The sequence below is a fragment of the Ambystoma mexicanum genome, chromosome 2p (assembly GCF_040938575.1).
Source record: "Ambystoma mexicanum isolate Mex_15411 chromosome 2p, UKY_AmexF1_1, whole genome shotgun sequence".
Taxonomy (NCBI): Eukaryota; Metazoa; Chordata; class Amphibia; order Caudata; family Ambystomatidae; genus Ambystoma; species Ambystoma mexicanum.
Window position 1 is genome coordinate 1,031,317,803 of NC_090923.1, and position 16,120 is coordinate 1,031,333,922.

The 16,120-nt window shown below is 47.2% G+C and overlaps 1 protein-coding gene across 3 annotated transcripts in view; it reads left to right on the forward strand.

Annotated features, from left to right (window-relative positions):
- The window catches only part of LOC138567059 (enolase-phosphatase E1-like), a 293,308-nt gene that overhangs the window by 58,063 nt on the left and 219,125 nt on the right, over nucleotides 1-16,120 (forward strand). The window lies entirely within an intron of this gene.

Consider the following 16,120-nt stretch of genomic DNA (forward strand, 5'->3'; position numbering starts at 1 on the left):
TTACGTTCCAGGACATATTTCTAGCAGGGACATACCCTGTCTGATCCGGGTGTATTATCTTGTGTATCACCTTTCGTAGTCTATTAGCTAGCACTGCAGTAAGGATCTTGCTATCCTGGTTTAGTAATGACAGGGGTCTGTAAGATCCACAGTCTGCAGCACTCTTGTTTGGTTTTAGCAGTGGGATTATTAGGGCCTCTCTCGTGCTCTCTGGAAGGAGCCCTGTCTCGTATGCCGAGTTAAATACTTTGTCCGGGATCGGCGGCAGGGTACTAGCATATTCTTTATAATATTCATCTGGCAAGTCATCCGTACCTGGGGTTTTACCCGAAGAAAGAGATCTTATCGGGGCCAGCATTTCTTCCGCAGTGATAGGTTCCTCTAACCTCCCCTTCGGTTCATCATCTAAATTTGGCAGGAGTATTAAGTCTAGTGCATCTAGGAGTGCCTCTTCTCTATCTATATGAGTGTCATTGTACAGTTCTTTGTAATATTCCTGAAATGCTAGGTTACCTCCCACCTGCGTATGTTCTACCTTGTCTTCTGATGTTTGTATAGAGTATATTGGGACTCTCTTGTTATCGCTTCTGTACAACCTTGCCAACATTTTACCAGGTTTATCATCTTGTGCATGGGCCCTTTCTATATACTTAGTGTAACTGAATTTGCTTAACCTGTCCCAGTGTGTGAGGCAAGACTAACGCAATATTATCTCTTCTTCCAAGTGAGCTCCTCCTCTAGTGTTACTCCTCTCCAACTAGGCAATGTTTGCTTCCGTTTTCTCTAAGTCTGTGAAAATTGATTTTTTAACGCCCCCTGCATTGGCTATCATTTCTCCCTTGATCACAACCTTATATGCTTCCCATACTGTACCAAATTGTTTAATGCTTCCTTCATTGACCTCCAGAAACTGTATTATGCGTTTCCTCATGTGCTTTTTAAATGCAGTGTCTAACAGCACTTCACTCCTGAGTTCCCAGTTGGATATGGGAGGTCTTGGAGCAGTTATAACCCATTTGAGTAAGATTGGGGCATGACCTGAGAGGACTCTTGGTAGATATTTTGACTCTACAAACTCTGTTGTAAGCTTCATGGATATGAGCAAGTAATCTAATCTGGTATATACTCTGTGTGGGGCTGAGTAATGGGAGTAGTCCCTTTCATCTGTATGAAGGGTCCGCCATATATCTGCAAGTTGAAATTGAGACAGGAGTGTGTTCAGGACCTTGACTGTTGGGGCCAGGCTTTTAAACTTGTGGTCAGATCTATCTATCGTGGGGTTCAGGGTACAATTAAAATCACCTCCCCATATCATAACCCCATTTTTATACAGGCCTTGTCTTGTGTACAGAGATTTAAAGAATATTGTGGCATCATGATTAGGTGCATAAATGTTTGCTATGCGCACATCCCTATTTTCCAGCAAACCGTGTGTAATGACCATTCTTCCCTCGTTGTCTGTTTTAGTGTACAGTACTTTGAAAGGGACTGAGGGTGCAATCCACGTGAGAACCCCTCTAGCATATACTGAATAATTCGAGCCCACCACTACCCCTCCCCATTTCTCTGCTAATTTCTTCAGTTTCTGTTCGGTCAGATGAGTCTCTTGCAACATTACAATGCCTACTTTATGTCTTCTCAGACATGTGATCACCCTCTGCCTTTTGCTATAGTTGTTTAGACCCCGAATGTTCCGGTCATTATCGTTAGGTCAGCTGCCATTGAATACATGACCTCTCAAGTTCAAAGGGAGCTGTGGCCCAATTTGGTGTATTGTCTCTTGCTGATTGCATATTACAGCTATAGCAGTCAGGCTACCCCCTCTCCATAATAAACCTCTCCCCTCCCAACACATGTAACAAAACTTCCATTAACTTGAACTGTCCAGCGATGCTTCATAAGCTTAGACTAACTCCGCTTCCGCTCCTCAAAATCCGGCCAACTGTACCCCAAGAAAGGATGTGCGATAGCAGGAGGACCATCTTAGGCGTGTCCTGCTTGCAAGGCTTCCGAATCTGAACCATTTTGCTCCTGTAGTAAGCTGTTGCTCCATGCTGCAGGAATGTTGCTCCAATCTGTGTACTTCCTAGCCGGACCCATGCTTCCAACTATATTTGCATAAGGGCCTTCTATCTCGATTGTGTCATTAGGTTTCTATTGCTGTTATCTGGACACTGTCCATCCAGTCTTGTGCTTCCGTCAGTGTTTCGAAGAACAAGGCCTTTCCATTATGCAGAATCTTGAGTCTAGCTGGATAGATCAACATGTATTTAACCCCTGCTTTTCTCAGTCATTCTTTCACTGTAATAAATTGTGCTCCTCTTTTCTGTGTTTGGAAGGTGTAGTCTGGAAAGAACGCTAGATTGGATGAGGAACTTTGTATGTTGCCACCATTCCTGGAGAATGCAAGGATCTTATCCCTGTCCTTGTATTTGAGGACCTGTGCTATGACGGGCCTGGGTGGTTCTCCTGGTGGGGGTCTTCTTACTAGGGAGCTATGTGCCCTTTCCATGGTGAATCCTGTGCTAGATTCCCCGGGCCTAGCTCCTGTAGCAGTAGGTTCTCTATGTAATTGTTGGGTGTGACCCCTCCATTCCCTATCGCAGGCCAACGATCCTGATGTTATTGCGTCTCGCTCTGCCCTCTGCGTCTTCAGCTCTTTCCTCTAGTAATTTAACTTTTTGCTGCAGTACATTCACTTCTGTGGCCATTTGCACTCTCTCTGTGGTATTTTCCTTCACCTGAGTTTCCAATGTGCTAGTGCGTTCTGCCAGGCCACGTACGTCGTGCCTCAAGAGGCCAACATCCACCCTAAATTAATCGATTTTGGCTTCTAAAATGTGGCCTGCAGTGCAGCAATGGCATTTAGAATCTGCTGGTTCCCATTTTTAGCTGCTTCTTGCTGGTCTGGCATGTCTCCTGCATCACTGTGCATCTCCTTATCTTTACCTGGGCTCTCTTGGGTCTTAGCATAAGACTCCATGGTGGTTTGTTTGCCTTTAGCTTTGTTGTGTGTGGCTGCCTTTGGTTCAGAATTTCACTCTCTCAATTCCCTTTGCCCTTCCATACACTCTGATTACTTACCTCTTTGCAGTGGACCTCAAACGTATTGGTGTGCTTGTCTAGTTCGTATTTTGCTACGGGACCACTTCCGGAGCTATTTCTGGAATTTATGCATGACTCGCTTCCCCGTCTGTCTTGCTTCAGGCTTTACCAATTGGGCTTAGTCCTTTTAGTGGACAATCTCACATCCGTAGCACGTAACTTAGGTCTGTCTTAGTGGGTCTGTTTACATGAGTGTTCAACTATCTGTATGCAGATAGCAGCCTGCTACACTCCTTGTCAAGGGGGTAGCTCACATCCCCCCTCTAAGCGCCCAGAGTAGCTTGGCTTGTCGCACTCCAGGCACTCCCAGTCTTTATTCAGCGCCCAGTGCTGGTGCCACTGGGTCTGTGCTATACTTTGCTGTCGCCGGTAAATGGGGGGGACATACCCCCTTCAGGCCGAAGCGGACCCGCGTGAAGTGGATTCAGGTGAGATGTTATGTTTCCATAATCTATGTGCGCTAACTTTTATTCAAGTGCCTAGCGCCCAGTTGTGTAGCTCTCCCGGTACTGCCTCTACAGCAATATGGCCTTGGAGTCACTCCCTACTTAACAAGCATGTGCCTCGCCTCGTATAAGGCCCTTAATTCACCTTTCGTTGTAAGCGGTACTTATTAATTCGTAGCAGGCTCCATTCTGAGTACACGTTAATTACTATGTGCTCTAGTGCCTCTAAAACAGGACCGTTTGCTGATCTACGAACCTGCTTGTGTGTTCCACACCATTACAATGGAGCCATGGGAGGTGCCCTAATGTTCTTTGTCCACCTTGCATTTATCAACGGGGTCGGAGACCCTCAGCAGAAGCCTCCGACAACAGCAGGGCAGGGTCGTTTGCAGCCTCCCCCGCTCCTTACCGCTGGTGTGTTCTGTCTCCTCAGGCACCGCGTCCCAGTCTCAAACTGTGCCGTGGGGACCGCCGGGTTTGGGTCCCACTCTACGATACCCCTGGGCATCTCTCCAGACCTATCCGATGGTCCGGATCAGCTCTCGCGCAGATCAGCTCGGTGGGTGCGACTCCTTGCACAATCCAGCCTCCGCTGCTACTTCTCTCCACCGCCTTGGGGTGCCTCTTCCATGACTGCCATCCTTGTCTCTGGGCTTGGGATCTGGAGCATTTACCATGCAGCCCCTCTTCCGGGCAAGATTTGCACCTCGTAGCTGGTGCCTTAAAGTGCTCTGTCTTTGCCGGCTCAGGTGTAGCAGGATAGCACTTCCCAACAGTGTGGCTCTAGTGCCACACAGGGTTCAGCTCTTATCTTTGTCGACAGCAAGTTTTCTCCGGCACACCTGACTCAGACCAGCATCTCCCATGCAACCTCTGTGGTCTCCCTTGCGACCTCTAAAAAACCCCCCCAAAAATGTTTTGTTTTTATTTTATTTTATTTTTTTTGTAATGCAAGCTCCTGGGCTGTGGCCAGCACCATGTGGCTCTTTACTTCGGAAGTGGCTGGCTTTCTTGTTCCGGCCCCTTAAAAAAAAGAACACAAATAAGAACAGGGGTGCCACAAGTCTAACACTTTCAGCACTGACCCTAAATAAGAAAGAATAGGAATACCAAATAATGTGTCTTTCTGGAATTCTATACAATAATTGCTATACTCATTAAAGGTTTATTTCAGGCACACTTCAGGGGGTGAGTCACTTATTTAGTCTGTTCTTTAACGCCTCAATTCAGCCTTTCATCCTTCTGGGGTTGATAGTACCAACACAGGTTGGGTGATATTGGGTGAATATTTTTTCTATATAAAGCGCTTAAGCGCAAGTGCTATATAAAAACACATTATTATCATTTGGTCATGGACGTCTACTTGCATTCACAGTAATTTGGTAATGTGGGCCTATACACACTGATCTTAATGATACATATGGCGATCCATTCTTGTATGAAATGTATATCACATTATAGTGATATCGTAACCATATTTTTCGTAGTGCACAATGCTATGTGATGCCACTTCCTGTTATGTCAACGTGTGAAAGGTTGTGTTCCATCGCTTCCCACAATATCACTTCGTGATGGGGTCAAATGACATCACTACCTGTGATGTCATCAGGGGTCAAGGGTCGTGTTATGTCACTTCTGCTACCCCAGGCATTTTGGTGAAATGACGTCCCTGACTTTATTCTGAAAGAATTTGTTGAACTCATTGGCCAGTTGTAGAGTGGGTGGTAACTTAGAGGATGCAAATTGAGGATTACAAAATGTCCTTATAACCTCGAACAATTCTTTGGGTGCATTCACAGCCTGCTTAATATTGTCCCATAGACAACTAGATTTGGCAGAAAGAAATGTCTTTCTTGTAGTCCGTGAGGGCAGTTTGAGCAGCGAGACGAGAAACGTGGTCTTTGTTATTTTACAGTCTTTCTCTTTTTTCCAATAATCAGTTTTTAGGACATGAGGGGAATTAGACAGCCATTTCCTAATTTTCTTTTTTTTGGTCTATTTTTTATTCATGTTGAATAGGAAATAATCTTTACATAAATATTTCATGGTGTCTCTGTGGAAGAGAGAAAACAAACTCTACAGCATTCTGTACAGGAGGATGGTGTGAGACAATTGGGCACTGCAATACATCACACTGCCATTAGAGTAGGAACTGGCACCACCTCAACTACCAATGTCCACCTCAGGGGTAGGACTGGCTCTGGCTTTCTCCCTGATAAGCCTCCCTCCCTGCCCCTGGCTGAGAGGGATTCCATCCCCTGTTGTCAATGCCAGCCTATTGCCTTTGTTACACTCTTCAAATGCTTGTTTTGATTCCTACAGGGGTAGGATGTTGTATGAGTAGGACAAGACATCCTCCTGTGATGTACACCCCTGATTGCTAGTACTAATAATGTGTGATATATACTGTTTTCACGTCACCAGAGATTTGAGCACTGTAAATTGCCATGGTTTACTAGTGTCAACCTAGTTTTAAAGTATGAAGAAAAAATTGTCCATAGGCGCCCCTCTGCGAGAACGAACGCGGCTAAATGACCTGTTCTTTGGGAAGGTACCCACTCGAGAGTCCAAAGCCACACTTTAGCTCACTGTACCTTTCACAGAAGGGAAATATCCATTTGCAAATCAGTCTTTGTCCCACCCACATGGGCAGTCCAGCACCTAAATGCTATGGCAATTCTCTTCTGAACAAGAGTACCAACAGCAAACCCATACACGTGTTTCAGTCTTGTTGGGCCTCATCAGTGAGGTGGAGCTGTGCCTCTCTGAGCACAGTGAGCAAGGGGTCCACGCCTGGATGACCCTATGAACCTTAGGGTGACTAATCCTAAGTCCCTTAAACAATGAAACAATAGTCCATAGGCGCCCCTCTGCGAGAACGAACACGGCTAAATGACCTGTTCTTTGGGAAGGTACCCACTCGCGAATCCGCAGCCACACTTTAGCTCACTGTACCTTTCACCGAAGGGAACTAACCATTTGCATATGAGTCTTTGTCCCGCCCACATGGTCAGTCCAGCACCGAAATGCTATGGCAATTCTCTTCTGAACAAGAGTACCAACAGCAACTCCATACACGTGTTTCAGCCTTGTTAGGCCTCATCAGTGAGGTGGAGCTGTGCCTCTCTGAGCACAGTGAGCAAGGGTCCACATCTGGATGACTCTAGGAAACTTAGAGTGACTGATCCTAAGTCCCTCAAACAATGAAAAAATAGTCCATAGGCGCCCCTCTGCGAGAACAAACACGCCTAAATGTCCTGTTCTTTGGGAAGGTACCCACCTGAGAGTCCGCAGCCACACTTTAGCTCACTGTACCTTTCACAGAAGGGAAATATCCATTTGCATATCAGTCTTTGTCCCGCTCACTTGGGTAGTACAGCACCGAAATGCTAAGGGTCATCCAGACGTGGACCCCTTGCTCACTGTGCTCAGAGAGGCACAGCTCCACCTCACTAATGATGCCCAACAAGGCTGAAACACGTGTATGGGGTTGCTGTTGGTACTCTTGTTCAGAAAGGAATTGCCATAGCATTTTGGTGCTGGACTGCCCATGTGGACGGGCCAAAAACTGATGTGCAAATGGATATTTCTCATCCGTGAAAGGCACAATGAGCTACAATGTGGCTGCGGACTATAGAGTTGGTACCATCCCATTTTTGCTGTGTTCGTTCTTGTGGTGGCACGCCTCCTGTCACAGGGGCGGGCCACACGAATCGTAGGGGTCACCCGACACAGTACTGCTGCTGTGAACACACAGCTAAGAATCTGCAGGGGGCTCCCTGCTTAGCCCGGATCACCGGGAGGGAGACCGTGAGAAAGGGGGTCACCCCAGTTAGGGCAGCCTCGGTCCTGGGGCACCCAGTCCGGGGATGCAGGCACAGGCCGCGATTGCACGTGTAACAATGAAGCAAAAGACGACACAGACACGAGTTGCTGCTTCGTGGGGCTCTGCTGCGCTCATCTCTATGTGCCAGCAGAGCCCCTTTTATTGGAGGAGCGTCATGACAATGTCATGCCCCTTTCTCTTAAAGGGGCACCAAACCCACACATAACTGGGCCACAATCAACAACCCTCCTTTATTATGACAAAAGAAAAACCACAACACACTGCCAACAGTGACCCTGTACTGGGGTCTAGAAATATGGTGCATTCCAGTCCGCGCACCCGTACTATACTACATAACCACTGCAAACAGGTGCATTCCAGTCCGAGCAACAACTGACAAACTGTTCAAACACTGCAAACAGACGGGTGTGTTCCAGTCCTCAGACCCCATTGGGGGCTGATGGCGGCAGCTAGGAATCAGAAGATGCCCAGATCAAACTGCCCGCTTGTGCTGTTGCAGGACAAGAAGAACACATTTTTCTCATCTTCTTCCTCCGCACAGTCATACAGTCCCCTCCTTTGCTCTTCGGCCACCTGGACCGCTGCCACTCTGGAGGGTTTCCTCCCCCCGCTCTCCTTTGACCCACTCCCTGTCAGTGGCCCCAACATGCTTGCCGGCATTGGGGCCAGGCACACCCGTGTGAAGTTATCCACCTTTCCACTCCTCCCACAGATGTGTCCTTTGGCCGGGCATTCCTGCGCATGGACGTGTCGCCGCTTGCGCTCACTGGTGATGGGCCCCTGAGTGGGCTGCACACTGTTGGGTGACACAATGGGTGCACAAGCACTCCATGGGGAGCCGCTATCCTTCAGGGGGTCTTGTCGGTGATGGCAATGCCACAGACTGGTTGACCACCCTCCCCCACAGGCGCACAAGCGCTCCTTGGGGAGCCGCTACCTGTGTTGGAGGTAAACTGGCACAAGGGGTCAAGGTGCCTTTTTCTCACATTTGCCAAAGTCCAGAGTCCCTCAGCCCATCTGCCTCAGTGTGCTATCGCCCTTGGCGGCTGCAGCACCTTCAAGGCTCGCCCAATTAACTATGGGCCTCCCTTCCTTGTCCTGGGTCGTGGCAGGCCCACTGTTGTTATTTCCAGCTGTTGATCTTTTCCTCTTCTTATTTTCATTTTCCACGCCACAGCCCGGTGTTGCTGGGCCATGCCTCGTGTGGGATCAGCTGGTCCTTTCCATTGATCGCCACGGCCCAGTGGTATAGGCCACACCCCCTCCTTTGTCCGGCGCCTGGCCCTCCATGCGGCCCTCGCCACTCCACGCGGCTGACGCCGCAACAGTCTTCTGCGCGGCATCAGCCGCAGATTATGTGTCCTTCGACTTGCGGCCGGCCCTAGCCGCGGATGATGTTACCTTTGTCTTGCGGCCGGCCTAAGCTGCGGATGATGTTTCCTTCGTTGTGCAGCCACCCGCCGCCTCGGGCACTGGGTGCAAAACAGGCCCTGGGCCACCCACAGCGGCCGTCGCCGCTTTCGCCCATGTGGCTCCTTCCATCTCTCCCACAGAGGCTCCTCATCACCAATGTGGTGGCCCGCCTGCGGTTAACGGGGCGGGCCACACGAATCGTCGGGGTCCCCCGTCACAGTACATAACTGGGCCACACACAATAGTTCTAATAGAGGGGCGGCCATGACTAATTTTTTTATTTTAGTTTTAAAGTACACCTTTTATAGCGCAGGAAAGTATGAAGCAGTCAGTTGCCCTGGCAGCTGGCGTTGGAACTGGTGACCTTTATTGTCCAACACACCCATCCCAGCAGCAGGTGCGTTAATCCACTAAGCTTTCATGCAGCCTGTAGGCGTCGGTCTATTTACTGTTTATGAAGCCCAGTGACTGGTGTATATGGCGACCTCGTAGCCTTCCCTGCCAGCCCTCCCACTTTGAGGCAATGGCGTCCTGGTCCCTCTATCCCTCATTAGAGCGGGCGCTCCGTGTATACTGCTTGATGTTCCCCATCTCCCTTCTGTCAGTGGTTGCTAGGCCTCAATACGGCAAACACCTTAGCAACGGCCTTAATCTCTGGGCACAGAGAGCAAATCTGCAAATCTCGTCACCCTCAAGCTCTTTAGACCCTGCCTGAGACTCTCACTAGGGTTGGGGGCAATGGCACGTTCCTGAAGGATGTGCCGCTCATACGTCATAGATAGTGGAGGCGGGTCAAGCAGTGGCAAGGCCTAGTGGTGTTTGCAGACTAGGACCCCGTGTGCTGCTTTTAAAACTAGCCACGCCTGCTGGCCAGGGCTGGGCGTGCTTCTCGTGAATAATCACTTATGGAGCCTGGGAGTGCCAGGGGTGATGGAATCATTTTATGGGGGTGTCGGAAACTGGTGCCGTGTAAACTGAAACATAAAGGTTGCCCGAATACTCCTGGGGTCTTATCATCACTCGAGAGCCCACTGAGCAAATGTCACTTGACCAGGTAGGAGGGTGAGGGGGGCATATGACGTTTGGTATTGCATAAGCGACCAGTAGGTCCCTCTTACCACCAAGATGCACTTCCAAAGCAGGAACCTCACTTGTATTACCAACCATGCCGAATGACAGACACTCTGTTTGTGACAATCGAAAAGCTGCAGCTGACGGGATAAGAAATGTCGCACAGCTTCAGGCCACTGCATGTGAGCACGGGAGGGGCTTTATTTTTTTTTTAATTAATGGGGCACAATGACCTCGGCTGCCTGTCTCAAGCAGGCTACTCTGCACCAAGGGAAGTCCAGGCCCTGCGTTAATGCGGCCCAATATGACAGCTTTAATAGGAAGGCGGGCTCATTCCGAGCTGGGTGGCGCAATGAAAAGTGGCGGGAAAGTGGTGGCAGTTCCTTCATTGCTGGTTTACTGCTACTTCACTGCACCGCCAAATTATTCATTTACTAGTAGAGTTGTGTTATGTTATGTTATGTTATCGGAACTTGTATAGCGCACCGTCACCAACGGAATTGGTCCCCAGGCGCTCTGGCGGATCTGTAAACAGGAAGGGTGGCGATACCTCCGACTCTTTGTTGAATGAATCGCCTCCGCCTTACCAACATTAATTTGAGGAATTACCGCGGGTAAAATTACCCTCACTACAAATCCTCAACCCCCCCACTCCCAGTGGACTCCATGAATGGGGACTATCTGTGTTTTAACCCCACTCATAATCTGGCGGTAAATCCACCAGAGTCACTGTGATAGCACCTGAGCATGACAGCAATTCCTTGAGAATTACCACCAAGCTCTTAAGAGGCCCTGGGTCCTAAAAGTACATTTACTCAAATATATGTGGGTTATGGTGGTGTGTAGTAATTTATAGAAAGGATAATTGAAAAAATAAATCCCCCCTCAGTCCACTGAAATTACTAGAAACAGCAAACATGGGAGTTAGTCTTACTGTGGCAAGTGCCTTGCGTGGATCTGCACGTGCAGCCCGTGACCCTCCAATGCAAAGAGCAGTCCTTAAGGGGGCGGGAGCGCACTCAATACTCCACAGTGCCCTGCTGGATTCATCGTGAGTGGTCCTCTGCGGGGCGGGAAAGTACATAATCCCCTACAAACTCGTTTGTTTCTTCAGTCCTGAACACAAGTCTGGAACATTGTCAGGTCTCAGCAGATAATTGTGTCCACCTGGACCTTTGACCCACGAAAAAGGTCACCATAAGGCATCACAGCACTGTGCATTAGGAGAGACTTTTGCGCCATGAATATTGAATAATGTGCTTTTGAGTAACACGCCCATCACAAAGACTTGTTATGGTACTATGCACAGTGTTGTCCTAGTATTTGCAGCATGCATCACTGCGGGTTATCTTTATACCCTGAAAGCAAGCCTGTAGACACAGTTCACTCTTCAAACACTGAAATTCATTACTTCTCTGTTCATTCTCTTCAATCTTCTCTATTTTGAAGGCGTGCTTTGCTAGTGTTCTTTTTTTAATGTAGTACTAGGACTTTAGTCGACATAATACCCAGGGACACTAGGAGTTTCTGGCAACAGTGTTTCATTTAGAGATGATCTGATACCCAGATGCTACTCATTCTCAGCGGTGCTCTGGGCTATACCCCAGCCATTGTGAATGTTGTTTTTCTTAACAGCCGTCTCACTCAAAGCTCTGCTCTTGACGCACACCTCTGAACTCTCAGCTGTGCTTGTGATAATGTCCAGACCAGATACACTCAGACCTTTCTTTTGATATAATGCACAGGCTTATTCAGAGATAATCAGGGGTCAAGTCCTGAAAAAAAGGTGGGGAGGTTTCATTAACACACCAACTGAATGTGGCGTCACCAGAAATTAGCACATCAAGGTGCCCTCTGAAAAAAGGGGGGGGACTCCTGAAAAAAGTGGGGGTCTCTGTCCACCCGCGTGTACCCTCGACTTGAGTCCCGAGAGCTATACTATCTGTATAATTCCTTAGCACCATTAGAGCTAGGTCCTGAACATATCTAAACTCACACAGAGCTCTGCTCATACAAACAACCACGTTCATTCACTCGGAGCTCTGTTCTGCACAAAACCCAGATATATGCTCAATTCTTTGCTCATGATAATACCCAAGCTCACTCGGACTTTTGCTCTTGCGGATGACATGAACCTTGTGTAAGTTTCTAACGTTTGTGTGAGGAATTCGACCATCTGTATGGTGGGTGTGCGCTCAACTAGGCTTTATTGAAATTTTAAAAGAAATTGAATGATGGTAGATCAATCTCCGGAAAATGGTCGGGGCTAATTCAAACACATTTTCCTATGCTCACCACATGACATACACAAAGACCCGTGTACTCTGGGTGGACACAAGCCTGCAGGCGTCGCCCTCCCTGTCATATTTAGTTAGGATATGACAGCCAGGATTACACCATGTCCTCTCAGACGGGGGGAGGGGGGACATTCCCCCTGCCATGGGCAGCCTAATTAACTAACAACGGAGGAGCCTGAGAAACTTGGAAAGAAAAACCGCAGCATTTTCAAACACAACCGCGTTGTGTTTCTGCGTAAATCTGCTTTCCCATTTGGGGCTCTCGGGCTGGGGAGCCCGAGAGCCCCAAATGGGAAAGCAGATTTAGGCAGAAACACTGCAGCATTTAGCATTTCCCATTTGGGGCTCTCGGGCCCCCCGTGGGGAGCCCTAGAGCCCCAAATGGGAAATCAGCTGTAGGCAGAAAAACCGCGGCATGTAAACACAACCGCGTTGTGTTTCTGCCTGCCTTGGCTTTCACTTTGGGTCTCCGGTGCTCCCCTGGGAGCCGGAGGAGCCTGAGAAACTTGGAAAGAAAAACTGCAGCGTTTTCAAACACAATAACGTTGTGTTTCTGCCTGCTGTGGCTATCACTTTGGGTCTCCTGTGCTCCCCCAGGGGCTTCAAAAGCGACCGCAAACATAAATACAACGTTTTTAAAGCTGCGGTTTTATTTCTAATTTTTCCGGGCTCCTCCAGCCCAGAAAACTTAGAAAAAAAACCACAGCTAGTGCTTATTTTTAAAAATAAATAAATAGCACTTACCGAGATTCAGCTGCAGCTTTCCTGCTCTGGTCTCCGGTCCCCGTCCTCCGCGTACAGCACCAATGAAGGAAAAGCCACCCAGCGGTAGCTTTTGTTTACTACAGCTGGCTGGCTTTTCCTTCATTAGTGCCGCAAAAGCAAAAGCCAGCACAGGCGGGCATCCATTTCACAAAATGGATGCGCCCATGTGCTTGCTTTTGCGAATTTTGAGCTTGAATAGCTAAAAATTTTACATAGGAAGTTTTTAAAAAAAAGTGCTAGTATTTTTTTTTTAATGTTGCCTATCTATTTTTTAAATAACATTTTTAGCCGGACTACCCCTTTAAGTGGCCAATAATAGTACATCCCAGTTATAGGCTTTATGTTTTAATTCTCTAATAGATATGCCCAATATTAGGACATATCTATTTCAAAATCAGCTGCCTCAAAAAACTCCAGTACTACATTTACAAATGTTTGGAATACCAAAGTTTTCCCAAGCTCACCCTTGGCCATTGAAGAATAATAAGCGAGCAATGTTTCATCTTCCCAATTAATGTTAAGTAATTTAAGATAAAAGAAATTTCTCTATTGATTTTCCATCGAGTTAATAGGAAAGATAACCCTAGCTCACAATTAATTGCTTCTATGGGAACACATTGTGGCAATCCCAAGAAGTACCTCCAAAATTGCCCTTCACGTTGATGAAGCCACTTCACCTCCCTATCAAAATAAGGTTCCAATCCTCCATAAAGAATACCTGGAACAAAACAAGATTTATGCAATTTGATCATGGCCAAAACAAATAACGACCCTTATGTGACACAAAAGATTTAATTACATACATTGTTTTCACAGTCTTGAAATAGGCATAGTGACACAGGGTTTCAGAACATAGTCTCATGAACAGGAACACCTAGATAAACATATTTATCACTAGCCTTAATCGGCAGTTTACCAAGTTTGCATACACATTTCTTTCCCTTCAGCTTTTCTGTTCCTATTACCAAAATCTTAGTTTTTAAAGGATTTATTATGAGCCCATTAGATATATAATATTTCTCTAGAGCTTCTATACTACTTAATAAGCTGGTAGCAGTGCTACCTATAAGCACTTTATCATCAGCATAAGCAAGCCAGCCAAGAGGATCTTGGTTGATAGTAGGTGGAAAAATGCGACATCCCTCGAAACAGAGGGGCATATATACCACAAATAAATTATAAAGTAGGGTTTTGTTATGCTCACCTGGTATCCACGGGGACACCACTCAGCCCTGATCGATTGATTTGCGCCTGGAACCCTCTTCCCGATCCCGGGTGGTGCCTTCGATGGAAGTCGGGCGTGAAAGCACAGGAGGACTGGATTCAAGATCAGGTAAGGTCTTCTCCCACCTTCCCTGGGTTCGATCCTTATGCCCTTTCCTCACCTTATTTTAATATTTGGCATGCTCTCTGTCTTGCCTTCTCTGCAGGGGTGCGTAGTCTTCAGTGGGCTTTGGCGACCGAGTTACTTCACTGGTGCGAGCCCATTCCAGTGTCTTTAAGGTAGGTCTTACTGCAGCAGTCTTTGTATGTTACTGTTCTTGCCTTCCTTTCTTTCTGGTTAATGTCTTTTCTCCCCCCCCCCCCCCAGGTGAGTGGGAGATTCGGCGTGTCATGCTGGTTGGATTGAGCACCTGCCATTAATGGATGGCGCAAGAAGCGCACTACGATTCGGTAAGTAACGCGCTATGCGCGGCGCTGCTTTGCCTTCTATTTGCTAACCTGTGTTTCTTCTCTCCTTACAGGTCGCAATGGTCTTCTCCGGTGAGCGTGGTATTCCGGAACGATGCCGGGCAAGAGGTTGCCAGCCAGGTGAGGTTCTTGTGATGTTTGAGGCTTACCCCGTATGTAACCTTTTCTAACGTTGCCTTTCTCCCTCTCCTTTCAGGTTGTTTTGTTCCGGTGGGTATGCGGTGTCCAGAAGATGCAGATTGCTGGATGGGCGACCGTGAGTAAGCAGAATCATGGACGAGTGTCAGGCGGTTACAGGATGGAGTTTCGCAAGTAAGAGTCTATTGATGATGTTCTTTTTCTCCTCTGCAGGCTCTTTGCTCCGATGATTGCCGGTATCAAGGACACTGGACATGGTGAGCGTTACGCTGCAAACTGCAGAATAACACAAAGCGTGTTCTGTTGCTTGGGTGTGGTTTAAATAGCCTCCCAGCAAAGTAGTCCAGGTAAAGTAGTTCCAGGCTACCACACCCAAAACACTATACCACATAGTCTAGTTCTAGGGAATTAGACTGTGTGAGTGCCTCCATGTTGACTGCAGGCCCAAGGAAAAGTAGTCCCCTTCAAAGATGTTCCTCATACCGAATATGAGCCTGGCGCCAAAGGCGCCAGGACTGACTCCAAGAGAGTCTTGGAAGATGGTGCAAGGCCTCTGAGGCCCTAATGGAACCCGAACCCTGGCATGTGGACATGCCAGTGGGGGTTTTGGTTAAGGGTCGTGACAGCTAGCCAGAAGACACCCATGCTTTACCCCACAATCAGGTCTAACATCAGAAGATACAGTCCTACCATGGTCCAATCTCACACAACAGTCGTATCTTGATAACGTTGTCTCACCATATATAAAACAGATCTATCACAACTAAAAAGACATATAGTTTACCATATTTTTTGGCCAAACAAGAACAAATCAAATAAATTAGAGTAAATAAATTATACAGTGTCCCAATCCCTTTTCTAAAACCCATTTGCTGACGAGGCAAAATAACTGCATCCTTAACCCATCTGTTTAATCTTTCTATTAGAAAACTAGCAAACATTTTTGAAATACTATGTGAGGAGCCAATTTGAGACCCTTTTTTAAAGATAGGAATTAGAGTAGATGTTTTCCATGAACAAGATATATTTCTCATTTTAGCTACATCCCTAAATAGCCTATGCAAAATATCTTCCCACCTTTCAGGTTGTTCTTTAATTATGATACTCGGTAGTCCATCGGGCCCCGGTGCTCGAGAAGGTTTTAATCTATCTATTATTCTGCAAATATCATCGTTACCAAACAAAATCCAATTCCAATCATAACACCAACCTTTACTTAGAGACGCCTTTTAAGTAGACATTTCAGCATTTAGCAGATCACCTTTATAGTATAAGCACTTAATATACTCAGTCCAAGTGCTATCCAATATGGGATTAGACTTAGTCATGTTATTTGCCATATGCCT